Here is a 22,301-nt window from a genome sequence, read left to right on the forward strand (position 1 = left end):
GAAGGTGTTAGCACCCCACAGCGCCCCTTTCGGGTTCCCTATGACAGATTATTTAAAAATAATAGTGCGAAATTACTAAATTACCCCTATTTATTCTAAGCAATTATAAATTAACTATCTACATGATGACAGTTTAAATATGTACACACAGAAAGCGGTAAAAGAAGGGACTTTAAAGAGATAAACCTTTGAAGCGTGCTTTCTTATATATCTTGACAGAAATTGGGAAGCGTTTTGGCGTTCCCTCCCTCTACAAGACCGCTCGCTCCCTCCTATAAAATTTTAACTATGGAAATCCGGAGGATTTCCCTTCGACTAGGTTCGAGACTCAAGCAAATGGCTCGTGACTCAAGAACTTCGTCGGATCAACTCTCCGAGTGATTTCTAGGCAGAGCACTGCTCAAAAAAACCCAGAATACTCAAGAAGAGGGTTAAAACTCAGTCTGAAAGTGTAGAATGACGTCCCATTGACGTCATATTTATAGGGATGAGGCTCAATACGGTCTCTGGGGGTCAATACGGTCCGTATTGAAGTTTTGAACTACAATACGGCCGTATTGAATTCAATACGGCCGTATTGAATTCAATACGGCCGTATTGAAGTTCAAAAACCTCAATACGGCCGTATTGAAGTTCAGTGCAGCCGTATTGAAGTTCAGTGCAGCCGTATTGAATTCAATGCAGCCGTATTGAAGTTCAGTGCAGCCGTATTAAATTCAATGCAGCCGTATTGAAGTTCAGAAACTTCAATACGGCCGTATTGAGTTCAGTGCGGCCGTATTGTAGTTCAAAATGTGCAGTACGACCGCACTGAACTCCAAGGAGGCCGTATTGAGCTCCAAACCTCCCACTTTCTTATTTTTGGCTACTCTAAGACCTCTAAACCTACAGATAGTCATCCTATGGTCTTCTGGGAGTCCTTCTGGCTGACTTTCCTTCGATCTTTGAGAGTCTTCGAGTCTTATTTCCGACCCGGACAATTTTAGGGGTCTACACCCACTATCACAATTCTCAATCAATCTCTTGCCACCAATGTTTCGGATAGTAAACATAAAGAAAAGAATTCACATAAAAAGTATCATTTCAAAATTACAAAACTCGTTCTTTTTCTATCAAATATCCTTAGTACAAAATTCATTTCTCAAATATTTATTTTCTTGAAATTCTTTTCTTTTCCCCCCAAAAATCTTTTGACTCAAAATGACATTATGCAATATGCAATATGCATTACTATTAATCTATCACTTCAAAAACTATTCTCAATCAAACTCTTCAAATACAATTCAAACAACTTCAATAGAAACATTCAATCATAAACAATCAACCATTTCAAGATTCAACTTTAAAACTTCAAATTTATCAAAAAGTACAATCAAAAACCATATCAAATAACCTAAGGTTCCATGCATCAAAACTTATAAGTAAAGATCAATATTTATTCTACCATTATATAGACATGAATAAAATTAAACATCTAACCCATACCTATTTTTCCAAGCTGGCTAGCTTTTTCCTAATTTCCTTGATTTCTTCTTCTCCTACTTCTTTCTCTTCCTCTTATCTTCTTCCTTTCTTCCCCTTTTCTTGAAATTTTAGTTGTTTACTCCTTGTTTTACTCCTTGGTTGTGGAAAAGATGGAGTATTTTTGGGTGTTTCTTGGAATTGGTTTAGGTCTAGTTGTTAAGGGTTGTTGGTGAGCTTTTTGGTGTGTGGCTTCCTCTATTTATACTAGTCTCCACCTCCATTCTCCAACCTTCTAGATGTGTAGATATTTCTTGATATTTCCTAAGATATTTTAATAAGATAGTGATTAGGTGTCCATTTTGTAGATATTTATAGGACTTTCTAGAATTTTCTTGAATTATTTAAGTATCTTAATGATTAAGTTTCCAATTTATTTAATAGTTTGGTGATGAGATGTCCACTTTCTAGAATTTTGTAGAGTTATTTAGTTATCTTAATGATGAAGTTTTCAATTCATTTTAATCACATGGTGATTATGTGTCCCTTTTTTTTGTAGAAATTTATAGAACATCCTAGAATTTTGTAGAATTATTTAAATATCTTAATGGTTAAGCATCTAATCCATTCTAGATTTCTTATTATGTAGAATTTTGTAGAACTTTCTTGAGTTATTTGAATATCTTAAAAGTTAAGCTTCCAACCCATTTAATTATTTGGTAATTAGATATGTACTTTGGAGAGTTTTGTAGAACTTTCTAGAATATTGTAGAATTATTATAATATCTTACAAATTAATTATAATTTTGAGAAACTAATATCATCATTAGAATCTTGACCATTAAAAATACAAACTTTTGTCTCTTGATCATCTCTTAATTATGTTAATTAATATTAAATAAATAAATTAGGATTTGCTTATATGTCATAATTTGATTGGTTGAGACTTGTATTTTAATTTCTCCTAACTATACATTTTTATTAATTATTCCAAGCATACTATATTGATGATAACATTTTTATATCCTTTTGAACATTTTTCCATAATTTTCTAGCTTAAGGTTTTAGCAGAATAACTTTTTCTTGTTAAATCCTTAGAGAATTTCTATAAATTTTAATTTAGAGATTTTCTCTCTTAACTGTATTTATTCTTAATCTACACTCAATAAATTATTATTTAGGTTATAGATTACTTAAATTTTCTTAAATTGAGTTTCTCATATTTTACAGCGTGCTCCCAACGCTGTCCGAGAAACAGTCAATTTAGATAATAAAATAATGTTAGTGAATTTAGAAAATCTGGTTAAATAATGCTACATAAATTTCATTCACATTAACTTACATAGTATTTAATATATATAATAATTTGTAGAAACACATAGATAAATAGTTATAAAATTTAGGATGTTACAATTCTTCCCCGCTAAATAAATTTCGTCCTCGAAATTTCTACCACATTCTATATAAATAGGTGAAAGTACTGTACTTTCATTTTCTCCTTGAGTTTTCAAATGTTGTTATCTCTTGTGTCATTCTTGATAACCTTAACTAGTGATATATATTTCTTTCCATTCTTACACGCCTAATCATTCTACCCTTAATCTTAATAGGGTTTGGTTCAATTGTTGGGTTTTCTTTATCTCCATATGATTACGTTCTATGACATGTGTCAGATCTAAGATATATTGTCTTAATTGTGACTCATGGAACATCTCATGAAAGGTGATAAGACTGCCTAATAGGTGATATTTCCAACTCGATGCAGAATTTGGTAGGGTCTAGTATATTTAGGGGTAAATTTACTAAATTTTATAGACCTATCAACTATAGTAACAAGTGTGACTTTCAAAAATACATGATCCCTTTTCTGAAATTCTAAAGGTTTTCTCCTTTTATCAACATAAGTTTTCTATCGAGTCTATGCAAATTTTCATTTTCTCCTAAATTATTTTTACCTTATTTATGGTTTGTTGGATCATGGCCTTATAAATTATCACCATCCTAACACCAAACTAAAGGTATTCTACATTTACATCCATGGAATGCTTCATCAGGATCTTAAACCCATACTACAATGATAACATTATTATATGTAATTTCTAGTAAAGGTAAATTTTCTTCCCATGCAACTAAATTTTTCTTCTAATACTCAAGCTCTCAAAAGATCTTTGAATGATTGAATAGTCCTTTCTATTTGTCCATTCATTTAAGGTTGATAGGTTGAACTATTGTGTATTCTACTTCCTAGAGCTTTATAGAATTCCCTCCAAAATTTGGATCAAACCTAGGATCCTTATTCAATACAATGGTAGTAGGTATTTCATGTAACATCACAATTTCTTTTATGTAAAATTGTGCTGATCTTTCTAGGTAATGCCTAATATATACCATTATACAATGTGCAGTCTTAGTTAATTTATCCATAATTTCCCAAATAGAGTCACAACTTCATGAGGTTTTTAGATAAACCTACTACAAAATCCATAGGTACAATATCCTACTTCCATACTAGGATCTTCAATGGTTGCAACATGTTAAATGGTTTCTTATGCTCAATCTTAGATCTCTGACATATTAATCAATGTGCCAGATATTCTACAACGACCCCTCTTCATTCTAGGACACTAAAACCTCTCTTTCAAGTCTGTATGGACTTTAATAGCTCTTAGATAAATAATTTACTTATACGTCTTACCTCCAAAAATAAATCTTTTAATTCAATATTATTAGGGATACAAATTCTATTACTAGATCGTATGATATTTTTCATTTCTAAATTAAAATCTCCAACCTTACCTATTCCTATCAATATTTTCCTCCCTTGTATAAATTCACCCTTCTATTATATATCCTTAATTTCCTCTAAGAACCCATTATTTATAGAATCATTCCTAATATCATTTTATTTTATCCTTTTCCCTAATAGTATACTAATTCAAGTATCCAAATATCAATTCTGTTTCTTTTATCATCATAGCTGAAACATGAATGACTTTTCTATCCAAAGGATTGACCAATACCTTGGCCATTCCTCGATGAAATAATAATTGAAAATCATAATCCTTTATAAATTTCATCCACCTTCTTTGTCTCATATTCAACTCTTCCTGGTCAAATTAACATTTTAACTATTACAGTCACTATCAAATTTAGATCCATAAATAATGTCTCCAAATCTTTATAGTGGCTAATTCTAAATCATAGGTATGATAACTTATCTCATGTGGCCTCAAATAATTGAACACATAAGCTACCATTCTCTTATTCTACATTGATACCCAACCTAACCCCTGATACTTCATAAGGTTAATTTGGATCCTATTTAATATAACACCTCAAAAACTAATCCCATTTCTTGACTCCAAATAAAAAGGTGATATTTCCTAGTCAATTATGTTAAAGGTCTTGCTATATTTGAAAATCCTTCAATGGATCTTAAGGTATCCGATTAAACCTAGAAAACTTCTAATCTCAATTACAATTTTAGGTTCCTCCACTTCCATTCCAACTTCCACTTTTGAAGGATATACACTTATTCTTTCCTTTGAAATATCATGTCCTAAAAATTTTATTTCCTCCAACCAGAATTCACACTTACACAATTTTGATGATGATTGTTTATTCCTTGACACTTCCAAAACTATCCTTAAATGAATTTCTTATTCTTCTTTACTTTTGTAATATAGTAATGATCTATAAATACAACTACAAATTTATTTAACTATGCTCTAAACACTCTATTCATATAATTCAGAAAGTCTGTGAGACCATTAGTCACCCTAAAGGCATCACTTGATATTCATAATGTCCATATATTTCCCTTAATGCAATCTTTAGAATATCCTCTATCCTAACTGTTATTTGATGATCTAGATCTCAATCTTAAATATATTTTAGAAATGTAGTAGCTCCTTTAAGTTGATCCATTAAATAATCTATTCTAGGAAAATGGTACTTATTATTTATTGTTACCTTATGTAATTGTCTATAATCTATACTTAATGTAGAACCTCCATTTTTCTAACAAATCTAAGGATCCCTCTATAGATATACTTGGTCTAATAAATTGTTCCTACAATTCTTCTAATTGTTTCTTATGTTCAACTAATTCTAATGGTAATGTTTTGAAAGGCTCCATTGAAATAGGTTTGTTACAAGCAATTAAATCTACACTAAATTCTATTTCCCTTCCTAGAACATCATCCAAAAATTGAGGTCTCAAAAATACAACTTATTAGTCAAAAGACCTTTGCCACATTCCAACATTTCTACTTTTATGCAATCATATCCATATGTTCCTCTGTTTCGCATTTATCCACGAAGTTACAACCTTTCTAATATCATATCTTAGTCCTTTCTCATTTTTTTTTCTCTCTCAAAGGTGAGGTTCAAATATCTAGATTATTTTTACCAGTGTCTCAAATTTAGTAGCAAATTCCAAATTTCCATAAGTTTATTGAATTTAACCTCCTTTAAATTTCTAACACTAGTAGTAAAATACTTCTCCATAAAGTTTAAATATATCCTAGGCAATGATTTCTCTCTTTTTCTCTAACATCCTCTAGCTAACATTCCACCAAACTTTAGTATCTCCTTAAAACTGGAACCTAGTATGATAAAATCTCCATTTATCAAGACATTCCATAGCTATGACAATATCCTTGAATATCTAAATCCATTCTTCATCTCTTTCAAATTCAAATTTTCTATAACTTAAAGTAGATCATTTTTCTTAAAGTTGACTAATATGGTTCCATCCACTAGAATTTACTTCTTGACTAAAACTTACGCCAATTCTCATATAAATTGTGCCATGAACTATTTCTCTTAATCAATCTAGTAACACCAATATCACGTCTAGGAGACCTTTCTACCTAGATTTACTATCACCCTTTGGTTAAACTAATTGGACAACTAATATTGCAATTTCCTAAGAATATAATATCATACGAATTCAACCAACTTTCAAACAAATACAATCATTATCAAATAATTTTAAAAAAATTCTACACAGAACTTAAGAAGCTTATAACCTAATGGACCTACACTCACAAGCCCTAAAGATGCATAACCAGAGCTCTGATACCAACTAATGTAACCCCCTTTCCAGATTACATATGGTAATCATAACTAATTATTTATGGTTAATAATATTTATATTATTAGTATAATTTTGTAGAAAAGATGCTTAAACAAATGAAGAAATTTATATTGAAAACAAATTTATTAAATACAAGTTACTAGATATTACAAACCATTTTATAACAACTTAGTAAAATAAAACCCCCCATCCTATGCTCTGGATTTTTGCATCTGATCTTCTAACTGCACATCCAATTTTTCTGCATTATGAGATCTCCAATATCTGGGTTTAAAAATATTTATGGGGTTAGACATTTAATTTCATTCACATCTCACACAAACAAATAAGACAAGTGCATAATAAGTTCATACAATTATCAATATACATAAAAAATTGATAATAGTCCAAATAATGCAATATGCTTATGAGAATGAGATGCAGATTTTGACTGAAAATATACTTTTAAAAATCGTTTTGACTCATTACTCCATGGAGATTTTCCCTTTTGAGTGTTTAGTGAAGCTAGAGCTTAACATCACTCTGTCCAGTGATTCGGCAATGCCTCACTAAACGCGAACAAGTAGACAGTAGTCAGAGTGTTAGTGCACCCGGCAGGCTACCACGACACAGAATCAATAAAGACTGGCCATCTATGGGATTGCCCATGCCCAAACACTCCCTAGACCAAAGGTCTATCCCCCAGACCAGAGGTCCCGTCTTACCCATTCTACTCAAACCCCGTTTACTATCTTCTAACATTGGTAGCATAAAACAAATACCTCAGTCATACTTTCACAACCATATCAAACTCTCTCTCACTTTATCCTTTTCTTGATCCATCTAGTACTGCCAACTGTCCTTGACAGTACCCACTATCACAATTCTCAATCAATCTCTTGCCACCAATGTTTCGGATAGTAAACATAAAGAAAAGAATTCACATAAAAAGTATCATTTCAAAATTACAAAACTCGTTCTTTTTCTATCAAATATCCTTAGTACAAAATTCATTTCTCAAATATTTATTTTCTTGAAATTCTTTTCTTTTCCCCCCAAAAATCTTTTGACTCAAAATGACATTATGCAATATGCAATATGCATTACTATTAATCTATCACTTCAAAAACTATTCTCAATCAAACTCTTCAAATACAATTCAAACAACTTCAATAGAAACATTCAATCATAAACAATCAACCATTTCAAGATTCAACTTTAAAACTTCAAATTTATCAAAAAGTACAATCAAAAACCATATCAAATAACCTAAGGTTCCATGCATCAAAACTTATAAGTAAAGATCAATATTTATTCTACCATTATATAGACATGAATAAAATTAAACATCTAACCCATACCTATTTTTCCAAGCTGGCTAGCTTTTTCCTAATTTCCTTGATTTCTTCTTCTCCTACTTCTTTCTCTTCCTCTTATCTTCTTCCTTTCTTCCCCTTTTCTTGAAATTTTAGTTGTTTACTCCTTGTTTTACTCCTTGGTTGTGGAAAAGATGGAGTATTTTTGGGTGTTTCTTGGAATTGGTTTAGGTCTAGTTGTTAAGGGTTGTTGGTGAGCTTTTTGGTGTGTGGCTTCCTCTATTTATCCTAGTCTCCACCTCCATTCTCCAACCTTCTAGATGTGTAGATATTTCTTGATATTTCCTAAGATATTTTAATAAGATAGTGATTAGGTGTCCATTTTGTAGATATTTATAGGACTTTCTAGAATTTTCTTGAATTATTTAAGTATCTTAATGATTAAGTTTCCAATTTATTTAATAGTTTGGTGATGAGATGTCCACTTTCTAGAATTTTGTAGAGTTATTTAGTTATCTTAATGATGAAGTTTTCAATTCATTTTAATCACATGGTGATTATGTGTCCCTTTTTTTTTGTAGAAATTTATAGAACATCCTAGAATTTTGTAGAATTATTTAAATATCTTAATGGTTAAGCATCTAATCCATTCTAGATTTCTTATTATGTAGAATTTTGTAGAACTTTCTTGAGTTATTTGAATATCTTAAAAGTTAAGCTTCCAACCCATTTAATTATTTGGTAATTAGATATGTACTTTGGAGAGTTTTGTAGAACTTTCTAGAATATTGTAGAATTATTATAATATCTTACAAATTAATTATAATTTTGAGAAACTAATATCATCATTAGAATCTTGACCATTAAAAATACAAACTTTTGTCTCTTGATCATCTCTTAATTATGTTAATTAATATTAAATAAATAAATTAGGATTTGCTTATATGTCATAATTTGATTGGTTGAGACTTGTATTTTAATTTCTCCTAACTATACATTTTTATTAATTATTCCAAGCATACTATATTGATGATAACATTTTTATATCCTTTTGAACATTTTTCCATAATTTTCTAGCTTAAGGTTTTAGCAGAATAACTTTTTCTTGTTAAATCCTTAGAGAATTTCTATAAATTTTAATTTAGAGATTTTCTCTCTTAACTGTATTTATTCTTAATCTACACTCAATAAATTATTATTTAGGTTATAGATTACTTAAATTTTCTTAAATTGAGTTTCTCATATTTTACAGCGTGCTCCCAACGCTGTCCGAGAAACAGTCAATTTAGATAATAAAATAATGTTAGTGAATTTAGAAAATCTGGTTAAATAATGCTACATAAATTTCATTCACATTAACTTACATAGTATTTAATATATATAATAATTTGTAGAAACACATAGATAAATAGTTATAAAATTTAGGATGTTACAATTCTTCCCCGCTAAATAAATTTCGTCCTCGAAATTTCTACCACATTCTATATAAATAGGTGAAAGTACTGTACTTTCATTTTCTCCTTGAGTTTTCAAATGTTGTTATCTCTTGTGTCATTCTTGATAACCTTAACTAGTGATATATATTTCTTTCCATTCTTACACGCCTAATCATTCTACCCTTAATCTTAATAGGGTTTGGTTCAATTGTTGGGTTTTCTTTATCTCCATATGATTACGTTCTATGACATGTGTCAGATCTAAGATATATTGTCTTAATTGTGACTCATGGAACATCTCATGAAAGGTGATAAGACTGCCTAATAGGTGATATTTCCAACTCGATGCAGAATTTGGTAGGGTCTAGTATATTTAGGGGTAAATTTACTAAATTTTATAGACCTATCAACTATAGTAACAAGTGTGACTTTCAAAAATACATGATCCCTTTTCTGAAATTCTAAAGGTTTTCTCCTTTTATCAACATAAGTTTTCTATCGAGTCTATGCAAATTTTCATTTTCTCCTAAATTATTTTTACCTTATTTATGGTTTGTTGGATCATGGCCTTATAAATTATCACCATCCTAACACCAAACTAAAGGTATTCTACATTTACATCCATGGAATGCTTCATCAGGATCTTAAACCCATACTACAATGATAACATTATTATATGTAATTTCTAGTAAAGGTAAATTTTCTTCCCATGCAACTAAATTTTTCTTCTAATACTCAAGCTCTCAAAAGATCTTTGAATGATTGAATAGTCCTTTCTATTTGTCCATTCATTTAAGGTTGATAGGTTGAACTATTGTGTATTCTACTTCCTAGAGCTTTATAGAATTCCCTCCAAAATTTGGATCAAACCTAGGATCCTTATTCAATACAATGGTAGTAGGTATTTCATGTAACATCACAATTTCTTTTATGTAAAATTGTGCTGATCTTTCTAGGTAATGCCTAATATATACCATTATACAATGTGCAGTCTTAGTTAATTTATCCATAATTTCCCAAATAGAGTCACAACTTCATGAGGTTTTTAGATAAACCTACTACAAAATCCATAGGTACAATATCCTACTTCCATACTAGGATCTTCAATGGTTGCAACATGTTAAATGGTTTCTTATGCTCAATCTTAGATCTCTGACATATTAATCAATGTGCCAGATATTCTACAACGACCCCTCTTCATTCTAGGACACTAAAACCTCTCTTTCAAGTCTGTATGGACTTTAATAGCTCTTAGATAAATAATTTACTTATACGTCTTACCTCCAAAAATAAATCTTTTAATTCAATATTATTAGGGATACAAATTCTATTACTAGATCGTATGATATTTTTCATTTCTAAATTAAAATCTCCAACCTTACCTATTCCTATCAATATTTTCCTCCCTTGTATAAATTCACCCTTCTATTATATATCCTTAATTTCCTCTAAGAACCCATTATTTATAGAATCATTCCTAATATCATTTTATTTTATCCTTTTCCCTAATAGTATACTAATTCAAGTATCCAAATATCAATTCTGTTTCTTTTATCATCATAGCTGAAACATGAATGACTTTTCTATCCAAAGGATTGACCAATACCTTGGCCATTCCTCGATGAAATAATAATTGAAAATCATAATCCTTTATAAATTTCATCCACCTTCTTTGTCTCATATTCAACTCTTCCTGGTCAAATTAACATTTTAACTATTACAGTCACTATCAAATTTAGATCCATAAATAATGTCTCCAAATCTTTATAGTGGCTAATTCTAAATCATAGGTATGATAACTTATCTCATGTGGCCTCAAATAATTGAACACATAAGCTACCATTCTCTTATTCTACATTGATACCCAACCTAACCCCTGATACTTCATAAGGTTAATTTGGATCCTATTTAATATAACACCTCAAAAACTAATCCCATTTCTTGACTCCAAATAAAAAGGTGATATTTCCTAGTCAATTATGTTAAAGGTCTTGCTATATTTGAAAATCCTTCAATGGATCTTAAGGTATCCGATTAAACCTAGAAAACTTCTAATCTCAATTACAATTTTAGGTTCCTCCACTTCCATTCCAACTTCCACTTTTGAAGGATATACACTTATTCTTTCCTTTGAAATATCATGTCCTAAAAATTTTATTTCCTCCAACCAGAATTCACACTTACACAATTTTGATGATGATTGTTTATTCCTTGACACTTCCAAAACTATCCTTAAATGAATTTCTTATTCTTCTTTACTTTTGTAATATAGTAATGATCTATAAATACAACTACAAATTTATTTAACTATGCTCTAAACACTCTATTCATATAATTCAGAAAGTCTGTGAGACCATTAGTCACCCTAAAGGCATCACTTGATATTCATAATGTTCATATATTTCCCTTAATGCAATCTTTAGAATATCCTCTATCCTAACTGTTATTTGATGATCTAGATCTCAATCTTAAATATATTTTAGAAATGTAGTAGCTCCTTTAAGTTGATCCATTAAATAATCTATTCTAGGAAAATGGTACTTATTATTTATTGTTACCTTATGTAATTGTCTATAATCTATACTTAATGTAGAACCTCCATTTTTCTAACAAATCTAAGGATCCCTCTATAGATATACTTGGTCTAATAAATTGTTCCTACAATTCTTCTAATTGTTTCTTATGTTCAACTAATTCTAATGGTAATGTTTTGAAAGGCTCCATTGAAATAGGTTTGTTACAAGCAATTAAATCTACACTAAATTCTATTTCCCTTCCTAGAACATCATCCAAAAATTGAGGTCTCAAAAATACAACTTATTAGTCAAAAGACCTTTGCCACATTCCAACATTTCTACTTTTATGCAATCATATCCATATGTTCCTCTGTTTCGCATTTATCCACGAAGTTACAACCTTTCTAATATCATATCTTAGTCCTTTCTCATTTTTTTTTCTCTCTCAAAGGTGAGGTTCAAATATCTAGATTATTTTTACCAGTGTCTCAAATTTAGTAGCAAATTCCAAATTTCCATAAGTTTATTGAATTTAACCTCCTTTAAATTTCTAACACTAGTAGTAAAATACTTCTCCATAAAGTTTAAATATATCCTAGGCAATGATTTCTCTCTTTTTCTCTAACATCCTCTAGCTAACATTCCACCAAACTTTAGTATCTCCTTAAAACTGGAACCTAGTATGATAAAATCTCCATTTATCAAGACATTCCATAGCTATGACAATATCCTTGAATATCTAAATCCATTCTTCATCTCTTTCAAATTCAAATTTTCTATAACTTAAAGTAGATCATTTTTCTTAAAGTTGACTAATATGGTTCCATCCACTAGAATTTACTTCTTGACTAAAACTTACGCCAATTCTCATATAAATTGTGCCATGAACTATTTCTCTTAATCAATCTAGTAACACCAATATCACGTCTAGGAGACCTTTCTACCTAGATTTACTATCACCCTTTGGTTAAACTAATTGGACAACTAATATTGCAATTTCCTAAGAATATAATATCATACGAATTCAACCAACTTTCAAACAAATACAATCATTATCAAATAATTTTAAAAAAATTCTACACAGAACTTAAGAAGCTTATAACCTAATGGACCTACACTCACAAGCCCTAAAGATGCATAACCAGAGCTCTGATACCAACTAATGTAACCCCCTTTCCAGATTACATATGGTAATCATAACTAATTATTTATGGTTAATAATATTTATATTATTAGTATAATTTTGTAGAAAAGATGCTTAAACAAATGAAGAAATTTATATTGAAAACAAATTTATTAAATACAAGTTACTAGATATTACAAACCATTTTATAACAACTTAGTAAAATAAAACCCCCCATCCTATGCTCTGGATTTTTGCATCTGATCTTCTAACTGCACATCCAATTTTTCTGCATTATGAGATCTCCAATATCTGGGTTTAAAAATATTTATGGGGTTAGACATTTAATTTCATTCACATCTCACACAAACAAATAAGACAAGTGCATAATAAGTTCATACAATTATCAATATACATAAAAAATTGATAATAGTCCAAATAATGCAATATGCTTATGAGAATGAGATGCAGATTTTGACTGAAAATATACTTTTAAAAATCGTTTTGACTCATTACTCCATGGAGATTTTCCCTTTTGAGTGTTTAGTGAAGCTAGAGCTTAACATCACTCTGTCCAGTGATTCGGCAATGCCTCACTAAACGCGAACAAGTAGACAGTAGTCAGAGTGTTAGTGCACCCGGCAGGCTACCACGACACAGAATCAATAAAGACTGGCCATCTATGGGATTGCCCATGCCCAAACACTCCCTAGACCAAAGGTCTATCCCCCAGACCAGAGGTCCCGTCTTACCCATTCTACTCAAACCCCGTTTACTATCTTCTAACATTGGTAGCATAAAACAAATACCTCAGTCATACTTTCACAACCATATCAAACTCTCTCTCACTTTATCCTTTTCTTGATCCATCTAGTACTGCCAACTGTCCTTGACAGTACCCACTATCACAATTCTCAATCAATCTCTTGCCACCAATGTTTCGGATAGTAAACATAAAGAAAAGAATTCACATAAAAAGTATCATTTCAAAATTACAAAACTCGTTCTTTTTCTATCAAATATCCTTAGTACAAAATTCATTTCTCAAATATTTATTTTCTTGAAATTCTTTTCTTTTCCCCCCAAAAATCTTTTGACTCAAAATGACATTATGCAATATGCAATATGCATTACTATTAATCTATCACTTCAAAAACTATTCTCAATCAAACTCTTCAAATACAATTCAAACAACTTCAATAGAAACATTCAATCATAAACAATCAACCATTTCAAGATTCAACTTTAAAACTTCAAATTTATCAAAAAGTACAATCAAAAACCATATCAAATAACCTAAGGTTCCATGCATCAAAACTTATAAGTAAAGATCAATATTTATTCTACCATTATATAGACATGAATAAAATTAAACATCTAACCCATACCTATTTTTCCAAGCTGGCTAGCTTTTTCCTAATTTCCTTGATTTCTTCTTCTCCTACTTCTTTCTCTTCCTCTTATCTTCTTCCTTTCTTCCCCTTTTCTTGAAATTTTAGTTGTTTACTCCTTGTTTTACTCCTTGGTTGTGGAAAAGATGGAGTATTTTTGGGTGTTTCTTGGAATTGGTTTAGGTCTAGTTGTTAAGGGTTGTTGGTGAGCTTTTTGGTGTGTGGCTTCCTCTATTTATACTAGTCTCCACCTCCATTCTCCAACCTTCTAGATGTGTAGATATTTCTTGATATTTCCTAAGATATTTTAATAAGATAGTGATTAGGTGTCCATTTTGTAGATATTTATAGGACTTTCTAGAATTTTCTTGAATTATTTAAGTATCTTAATGATTAAGTTTCCAATTTATTTAATAGTTTGGTGATGAGATGTCCACTTTCTAGAATTTTGTAGAGTTATTTAGTTATCTTAATGATGAAGTTTTCAATTCATTTTAATCACATGGTGATTATGTGTCCCTTTTTTTTTGTAGAAATTTATAGAACATCCTAGAATTTTGTAGAATTATTTAAATATCTTAATGGTTAAGCATCTAATCCATTCTAGATTTCTTATTATGTAGAATTTTGTAGAACTTTCTTGAGTTATTTGAATATCTTAAAAGTTAAGCTTCCAACCCATTTAATTATTTGGTAATTAGATATGTACTTTGGAGAGTTTTGTAGAACTTTCTAGAATATTGTAGAATTATTATAATATCTTACAAATTAATTATAATTTTGAGAAAATAATATCATCATTAGAATCTTGACCATTAAAAATACAAACTTTTGTCTCTTGATCATCTCTTAATTATGTTAATTAATATTAAATAAATAAATTAGGATTTGCTTATATGTCATAATTTGATTGGTTGAGACTTGTATTTTAATTTCTCCTAACTATACATTTTTATTAATTATTCCAAGCATACTATATTGATGATAACATTTTTATATCCTTTTGAACATTTTTCCATAATTTTCTAGCTTAAGGTTTTAGCAGAATAACTTTTTCTTGTTAAATCCTTAGAGAATTTCTATAAATTTTAATTTAGAGATTTTCTCTCTTAACTGTATTTATTCTTAATCTACACTCAATAAATTATTATTTAGGTTATAGATTACTTAAATTTTCTTAAATTGAGTTTCTCATATTTTACAGCGTGCTCCCAACGCTGTCCGAGAAACAGTCAATTTAGATAATAAAATAATGTTAGTGAATTTAGAAAATCTGGTTAAATAATGCTACATAAATTTCATTCACATTAACTTACATAGTATTTAATATATATAATAATTTGTAGAAACACATAGATAAATAGTTATAAAATTTAGGATGTTACATCTACCGTGGCTCACATAACCCAGGTTGACATCGCTGACCTGGATCCCAAATCGAAATCCCATGACCAACGACCAAGTACCATCGACGAGCTTAATGACCTACAAATTGGCAAACTCCCTGAACAGTGTACAAGGATAAGCTGACAGCTCTGTCGCAACCTGAAAATTTCCGATCTTGCGACCTATGGTTTATACATCCTTTTAAAGATCTCATCAATTAAGGAATGCCCGGACACCAGACTAATCCTTAATTAATGGTTTTGAAAAATGGTTCATGGAGTCGCCACCAATGTTTTACTCAAAACATTGGAAAAAGAAAAGGTTTTTAAAGATCCAATAATGGCCTTGATAACCAAAATTGGGTTCGGGGGTCGATTACGTGTATTGAAGGTATTAAGCACCCCTACAACGCCCTAAATCGGTACCCTATGATGAAGATAATGTAATAAGAATTAATAGATTAAATATTAAATCCCCTTTAATAATGTTTATTTACATACTTAAAATATAAATTAAGCAATTTCTCTAAAATATCTACATTATGACGTTTATTATAATAAAAAGGAAATAAAAAATGAGGAATAAAAAGAAGAAAAGAAGATTGAATGAAATACCTCTTGAACAAGCTTTATTGAATCTTCAAATATGGAAAAGGTGCTTTGTGGCGACCTTTCACACTACAGTATGCCTCACAAATCTCAAGAAATACAATAGGAGGGAGAGAGAATATAGAAATGCGACACAAATCTCAAAAAAATATAATAGAAGGGAGAGAGATAAAGAATTTTCGTGCTAAAAGGAGTCTTATTCGAAATTTCTCTGGCCGCCATGAGAACTGTGCCCGAGGCTTCAATTTATAGGCATCAGATGTGGGCCGGAACGGCCCGTTCTGGATTCGAAACGGCCCGTTCTGGATCTGAACGTTATTTTCAAATTCAGCTCCCTAGTACGGCCCGTTCTGAAAACGGAACGGCCCGTTCTGGTATTGGAACGGCCCGTTCCGATATTGGAACGCCCCGTTCCGGTATTGGAACGGCCCCGTTCCGGAATTGGAACGGCCCCGTTCCGGAATTGGAACGGCTCGTTCCGATATTGGAACGGCCCGTTCCGATATTGGCTTTTTAGGAGTTTTAGTCACGTTGGAACGACCCGTTTTGATATTGGAACGGCCCGTTCCGAGGTTTGGAACGACCCGTTCCGGTTCTGGAACAGCCCGTTCCGGGCTACTAAAACAACCTTATTTGACCTTTGGGCCTTCTGATATCCTGTCTTGTTGTTTGCCTACTTCGGGAGCTCCTTTCCTTCATGATGTAGGTCCATTTTCTTGTTTATGTGCCCCCGGATGAAATTGGGTGTCTACAGCTGCCCCTCTTTACTTGTTCTTTGGAGTAGCTGTGTTGCTTTTCCAAAGGCAAGTAAAGACGTAGACATTTCGTCTGAGTCTTCTTCTCATCTCTGTGTTGATGCTTCTACGTTGCTTCCCTTGGACAGGTGTATTTGCTCGTGTCCTTGCCCTTTAGAGTAGTTGAGTGTTGGTTGCATACTCTATTGGGTAACAAGTCTGACAAACTGTACACCTGGTTTTCGATCTTCAAGTAGATGCTCCATTGTTTCTCTTGTGATAGTGCGTTCTTTTATTTGTAGCTTGTTGAAGAGGGAGTATTTTCGCAGCTCAGCTTCCCTCACGACTTTGTCGTATACCGGATTGGGATGCGACTACGATTTCTCCAGACCTTTCCCTCACGACTTTGTCGTATACCAGATTGGGATGCGAGTATATGCTCTCCAGACCTTTCCCTCACGGCTTTGTCGTATACCGGATTGGGATGCGAGTACAGTCTCTCCAGACCTTTCCCTCATGGCTTTGTCGTATACCAGATTGGGAGGCGAGTACAGTCTCTCCAGACCTTTCCTTCACGGCTTTGTCGTATACCGAATTAGGAGGTGAGTACAGTCTCTCCAGACCTTTCCCTCACGGCTTTGTCGTATACCGGATTAGGATGCTAGTACAATCTCTCCAGACCTTTCCCTCACGGCTTTGTCGTATACCGGATTGGGATGCGAGTACAGTCTCTCCAGACCTTTCCCTCACGGGTTTGTCGTATACCAGATTGGGATGCGAGTACAGTCTCTCCAGACCTTTCCCTCACAGCTTTGTCGTATATCGTATTGGGATGCGAGTACAGTCTCTCCAGACCTTTCCCTCACGGCTTTGTCGTATACCGGATTGGGATGCGAGTACAGTCTCTCCAGACCTTTGTTGTATTTTGAGGAAACTGTCGGTGCCCTCATTGGTTTGCTTGAATTGTGGTAGATATTGCCCCAAGGATGTTGGGCAGGAGGTGTGTCGTGATGCCTCTGATTTGGGCTGCTTTTGTCTTTTGTTCAAATGTTGTCAATTGGAATTCGTGTTTCTTTTTTGGCTTTTCTTGTTGGTGTCGTGGGATGAAAGACTGCCCCTAGGTGGATGGGCAGGAGATGTTTGATGTGCCCCTGTGTTGGTGGGCAAAGTGGATGGGTGACGAGAATTCTGGTGCTGCCCCGTGTAAGTATTGTGATGCCTCTCCTGGCACTTGTTGCGGAGTCCTTTTGATTTATTGATGATTGATTGTTTGATTGTTGACGGATGCCCCATGGTGAGTATGGATGCATGGATGCACATGAAAATGCAAGACAGGAATGGATTGGATTTTTTTATTATATTATTTTATTTTTATTTTTTTGTAAAGTGAAGTTATACCCTTTTGTGCACACTTGTGCCCTGTGCATGCTATGCAATGATGCCTCTATGCTAATACTTAAATGCAGATTGATTTTTCTTTCAAGAAATTAATCTATGCGCATTGATCAATGACATGGATTGTTAGCCTTTTAGCCGTGTCGAATTTAGTGTTGCTTTTTTGAACCTGAGGTTTGTGTAGTTCGGACCTCTTGCTTTTTCCGGATATGATATGTTAGCCCTTAGATTAAGTGTACCTAGACTCTGTTCTAGGACCCCTCTATCTTCTCCTTGTGAGTGTTCACTGTGCATACTCCGTGTATCTCTCAAATTTATCTTAATGCCATATAGGTCAAGAGGAAAGAGAGGAAGAGGATATATATAATTTTTTTGTAAAAGTTTTGGTAGAAAGGATTTTTTTCAAAAATGGTTTGTAGAAGAATGGCTGGCCGAGGTAGGCTAGTGGTTTAGGCTGATGAACAAGCACATTCAAAGTGAGGAAATCATTTTTCGCATTAGCTTATTATTTCCTTCAGAGTTAAGCGATGACTTGGGATTGCATATTGATTAAATGATCTTATCGAGCCGCCTTTCAGTTTTCAGCTCGGGATGCTGCTTTGTCCTAACTTTTGCCTAGGTTACTTGAGATGCGTTCCCTAGCGGACATTTTCTTTTGATCCTTACTTTTGCCTAGGCTACCCTTTTTGTTTGTGGGTCTCCTAGCGGACCTTGCCCTAATTTTTGTGCAACCCCCTTGGTGGGTTTCCTGCCAGGCTTTTGCAGCATTTGTGATCTTCTTTCATTCCTTCATTAAAGGGGGATGCCCCTTGCACTGATTTCATTTGGACTTTTATCCATAAGTCATGCCCAATTTGATTGATCTTTATGTGTTTTTTTTTTTTTTTTTATTGTGTATTAAGCTATTGTCTCTGATGACGTCCTTATTTCAAATGTACTTGTTCATTTAAGGTTTGATGACGAGGCTTAGAGTAGATAAAAGGGAGAAGAGAAATGAAGTAGAAAAGTGTATGGCATTAAGATATAATTGTCAATTTACACGTGCCCATTTAATGTAGCTTGAGGGTCCGGGCATGCCCCAAGTTCGTGATTCGTACACAAAGAAAAAGAAGGAGGTTGCCCCTTAGAGAGGCTTAGGTCATCTAACTGTAGAGCTAGTCTTCCACTTGCTTGGATGTGGGGCTTCAGAAGATTTTGTGTAGAGGGAGGGCCTTTGGCTTCTTCTCTCATGAAGGTGTTGCCAATCCATATCCTGAGTCTTTCCTAAGAGGTTTCGATTTTCAGCTTGAAACAAACATTTTTTTTTACGAGTATGCCCTTTGCGGGTTTTCATTCTAGTAGCTTCTTAACAAGCAATGCTTCTCTCTTGTTGAAATCACCTTTCAAGAAAACTCTATTCACTTTGCCCTTTAAGGGATTCGTCCTCCTTAGGTTCTCTTTCTTAGCTTGCAACTCGTTAAGAGTGTGGATCCATCCATTCCCTTTGGATTTCACGGTTGCACGACACGGCTTTATCCTCTTAGGGTAAGAGTTGGCGTCTTAATGATTGTGGAGTTCTTTACCCTCAACTCTTTATGAGTGGCTTGTTTCCATTACTTCCGATTAACGCACATAGGTTAATTTCCCTTTTTATTCTTATTTATTCTTTTACAAGGAGGGATGTGTTCTAAATGAATGTAATGCAGAATGTAGAGAAAGTTGAGAATAATAAATATCAGTCTCATTGATTTGTTTATTTGTGAATGCTCAAATAGATTTCAACAGTATTAAGTGAGAATCTATATTAGATTCTAAGAAGACTTACTTCAACAAACATATCAAAGCAAGGGCCCAACCATAGTATTATTTTTTTTTAAAAAAAATTGATTTGGGCTTTTTTCTTTATAAAGCAGATACTGTCGTATATTAGAGCATTCACTTTTCTTAACTTTCTACACATACGGCAACCTAATCCTCCTTAGCTAATAAAATAAAATGCATGAAATTAATGAGCTAATCTAGAATGCATGTCATTTTTTTTGCCTAATTTTTATCATGTTTCTATTATCTAAAGGAGAATGATGCATGATAAAGATGACATTTCTTTTATTGATTTTTATTGATTCTTTTTTTTTTTTACAAAAAGGAAACTACCTATATGATGTTAATGGAATGCTGACCTAAGAATGTACAAAGGGGTATAAAATTTTATTATTATTTTTTTATATTATTTGTTTGCCTATTTTAAAATTCCAATCCACTCTTATTAGAACAAAATAATACAAACAAATGCACACACATATGCTCAATCAACGTACACCCACGAACGATCATGATCAAATCCTTGGTCTGTGGTCCCTGTCAAGAAAAGTGTTTTGTATAGGATGGTTCTAATCTCACTGGTCTTTAAGGCCCCCAAGGTGCCCCCATTATAGGGACCCAGTATCTCTGTCGCCGTCACCTGGCAAACTCTAAGGTTTGTCGCAGTATTTCGGGCTAGAGTAACCGGTTATCACCTTGAGTGTGATTTCCGACAAGGCTCGCAGGCTCCAAGGCCAAACTTGGGCCGGTCGTACGTCAACCACTCCCTATGTTTATTACTCTCATGCCCCCGGGTGTAGGGAGAACTGTTGTGTGCAAAGGTTTGTGTACATTTTTATTCAAACAGGTGCAAAATTTAAATAAACAAACAAACAAATATTAAAGCCAAACAAATAAAACAAATAAAGTAAAGGGTAAAAATATTTAAATTATTATTTTTATTTTATTAACTTCATCAATTAAATGGGTCTGACCCTCTTTACACGTCCCCAGTGGAGTCGCCATCTGTCGCAACCCGAAAATTTCTGATCTTGCGACCTATGATTTAGACATCCTTTTAAAGATCTCATCAATTAAGGAATGCCCGGACACCAGACTAATCCTTAATTAATGGTTTTGAAAAATGGTTCATGGAGTCGCCACCAATGTTTTACTCAAAACATTGGAAAAAGAAAAGGTTTTTAAAGATCCAATAATGGCCTTGATAACCAAAATTGGGTTCGGGGGTCGATTACGTGTAGGGAAGGTATTAAGCACCCCTACAACGCCCTAAATCGGTACCCTATGATGAAGATAATGTAATAAGAATTAATAGATTAAATATTAAATCCCCTTTAATAATGTTTATTTACATACTTAAAATATAAATTAAGCAATTTCTCTAAAATATCTACATTATGACGTTTATTATAATAAAAAGGAAATAAAAAATGAGGAATAAAAAGAAGAAAAGAAGATTGAATGAAATACCTCTTGAACAAGCTTTATTGAATCTTCAAATATGGAAAAGGTGCTTTGTGGCGACCTTTCACACTACAGTATGCCTCACAAATCTCAAGAAATACAATAGGAGGGAGAGAGAATATAGAAATGCGACACAAATCTCAAAAAAATATAATAGAAGGGAGAGAGATAGAGAATTTTCGTGCTAAAAGGAGTCTTATTCGAAATTTCTCTGGCCGCCATGAGAACTGTGCCCGAGGCTTCAATTTATAGGCATCAGATGTGGGCCAGAACGGCCCGTTCTGGATTCGGAACGGCCTGTTCTGGATCTGAATGTTATGTTCAAATTCAGCCCCCTGGAACGGCCCGTTCTGAAAACGGAACGGCCCGTTCTGGTATTGGAACGGCCCGTTCTGGTATTGGAAAGGCCCCGTTCCGGTATTGGAACGGCCCCGTTCCGGTATTGGAACGGCCCCGTTCCGGAATTGGAACGGCCCGTTCTGATATTGGAATGGCCCGTTCCGGTAATGGAACGACCCGTTCCGATATTGGCTTTTTTGGTGTTTTAGTCATGTTGGAACGACCCGTTCTGATATTGGAACGGCCCGTTCC

General features: G+C 33.0%; 1 long non-coding RNA gene across 2 annotated transcripts; it reads right to left on the reverse strand.

Annotated features, from left to right (window-relative positions):
- Nucleotides 1-1,539: 1,539 nt before the first annotated feature.
- Nucleotides 1,540-17,005, reverse strand: LOC145952598 (uncharacterized). 2 transcript variants are annotated; one of them, XR_014430075.1, is made up of 3 exons: nt 14,321-17,005; nt 7,903-13,244; nt 1,540-1,785 (listed from the first exon to the last, which is right to left on the reverse strand). It is a non-coding gene; the product is annotated as an uncharacterized LOC145952598 (long non-coding RNA). The 2 variants fall into 2 exon arrangements; XR_014430076.1 differs by lacking the exon at nt 1,540-1,785 and adding an exon at nt 1,792-6,826 and having other exon boundaries at nt 14,321-17,004.
- Nucleotides 17,006-22,301: the final 5,296 nt, after the last annotated feature.

This window comes from Cajanus cajan, chromosome 10, assembly GCF_000230855.2.
Source record: "Cajanus cajan strain Asha chromosome 10, NIPB_CcT2T_4, whole genome shotgun sequence".
Lineage (NCBI taxonomy): Eukaryota > Viridiplantae > Streptophyta > Magnoliopsida > Fabales > Fabaceae > Cajanus > Cajanus cajan.